The following is a 2500-nucleotide window of genomic DNA, read 5'->3' on the forward strand; positions in this document are numbered from 1 at the left end:
CCAAATGTTCCAAGTGCCAGGATTATGGCCATGTGGCAAAATACTGCACATTTGAAGCACCAGTATGCCACAACTGTGGAGAGGACGGTCATGACAAAAGGAATTGTAAACAAACACCTGTCTGCATCCCCTGTAAATACAGGAAGAGAACCTGTCACACTCCAGGGAAGGAGTGCCTAACGTATAAATTACTGATCCAAAGACTGATACAAAGAACCGATTATGGCGACTAGATGCGAATAGGTGGAGAAAATTAAGATTATCTCATCTGTCCTTGGACGATTGTACTGGGGTGGAGGGGAGGTCTTATACTGTTACAGGTGCACCAGAGCAGCGCGAGATGGCGGCTTCCTCCTCCCGGGCGGGGTCTGTCCTGGTCCTCGGGGAGGGGCAACTGGTGACGGCGGCTGCCGAGGCGACGGAGGGAAGTGTGTGCACACTCCCAACTCCACCAGTGCAGCTGCTGACGCCGGACCCCTCCTGCCGGGCCGAGACCGCCCCGGCTGCTGGGGGATGCCCGCCGCCTACAGCGACCACAGAGGCGGAAGAGGGGAGTATTTATACTCTCCCAGTTCCATTGGTGCAGCCAGAAATGACGGAAGCCTCCTGCCAAGCCGGGTCCTTCCTGGCGGCCAGCAGGCGGCCTCCAACCAAAATGGCCGAGGAGGTGGAGGAGGGGAGTACTTATACACTCCCAGTCCCACCAGTGCGGCCACCGACAGCCGACTTCTCCTGCCAAGCCGGGTCCTTCCTGGCTAGGAGAAGTCTACCAGCTTCATTTATGAAGGCAGAGGAAGGTGCGGCGCGAGACTCCCGTTTGGCTGGGGTTCCCCTAGCCTTGGAGACGACGCCGCTGGTGACTCTAGCAGAAGACACCGAAAATTGTCATTCAATAGTCAGTGTGCATGAAGTAGATAATAAACAATTAACTCTTGGTGATGGTTCTTTGGGATTAAAAGTAGACAACAAAACTGTAGGAGAACTAGCTGGTGATGGCTCTGTAACTGTAAATACACCTAAATACAACACATGCCCGCCAGGGAACATATATAATATTTGTAGTGAAACATTGCAGCTTGGTAGGTTGGAGAACCAGACATTGATGATGGCTGCTCTGAGGCAGTTGGTCAGAGCTGGGCACCCGAGAGGGAACAAGATCACATTTCCAACTCTGGAGGATGTAGACTGCGTCCAGCTAGCGGCGGTGAATATTCCCCATGACTATGAACAATTAAAAGAACTAGTCACTAAAGTATACGAGAGGCGGGGAAGGAAATTTGATCTTACGAAAACATATAATGAACTTGTCAAGATGTACGGGAGAATAACATATGACCCTGCTCAGACCTGGCCGAATAGCATGGTATATACCAAATATCCGGACGATTATTAAGTGCTACCAAGTCAATGCAATGAAAAGCTCCCTAGTCATGCAAGAGCTGTGTAGGCTTTCTGAAGAAAACAAAATAGATGTAGTACTGATACAAGAACCAAGTACTGCCTCTGGGAGATCCTTGGGCTTTCCCGTTACAGCACAAGTAATAACATTTGGACAGAGTCCAATGACAGCTGTAGTCATTCTCAACAATACGATAAAAACCACAGTGCTAACACAATTCTGTACAGAACACATAATAGTCGTAGAAATAAATCACCTAAACTCGTTTTGGTACCTGATAAATATCTATTGTCAGTTTCGTGATCCAATTGATATCTACTTAAGGCAGCTTATTACCATATTGAGAGCCCTACAAGGGAAGTCAATCATAATCTCGATGGACAGTAATGCTAAGTCCCCTCTCTGGTATAGCCGAACACAGGACCCAAGGGGCATTGCCCTTGAGGATGTTATTATGGAATTTAATTTAAATGTAGCAAATCTCCCCGGCAATCCTCCTACTTATAGGAGTAGAGCTGGGGCAGCTTCACATATTGATGTAACGTTAAGCTCCATTAATATCGCAAACAAAATTCATGATTGGCATGTATTAGAAAACCATACAACAAGCGATCATAATACTATTGAATTTACATTGGTACATGAAATACAACAGGCACCAGAGAGGTGGGCCATGCAACTTGATTACGGGAGAGCCAATTGGGATCTCCTAGAGGCGGAATTTAACCCTCCAGAGTTGGAAGACGAAGACATCGACATAGAAGAGGCCGTTGGGGCATTAACAGCATCAATCAGGGCGGCTGTCGCCGTGGCAATACCGATGAGAAGGCGTCTCATCCGTAAGATGACTTCTCCATGGACTCCAGAGCTGACTGGGCTCCGGCAGTCTATGAGAAGGGCGCGCCGCAATTATCAAAGGTCTTTCACCATGGAGGAAAGACAATATCATCTCACTATATACAGACAGAAGAAAAGCATATTTAAAGAAACCTTACTCCAACATCGTCAACAGAGTTGGGAAGATTTCGTAACGTCTCACTTGGCTCTTGATCCATGGGGTACACCGTACAAAATAATATGTGAAAAGATACACTCACCAAT

Source organism: Schistocerca serialis, unplaced genomic scaffold (genome assembly GCF_023864345.2).
Source record: "Schistocerca serialis cubense isolate TAMUIC-IGC-003099 unplaced genomic scaffold, iqSchSeri2.2 HiC_scaffold_1196, whole genome shotgun sequence".
Lineage (NCBI taxonomy): Eukaryota > Metazoa > Arthropoda > Insecta > Orthoptera > Acrididae > Schistocerca > Schistocerca serialis.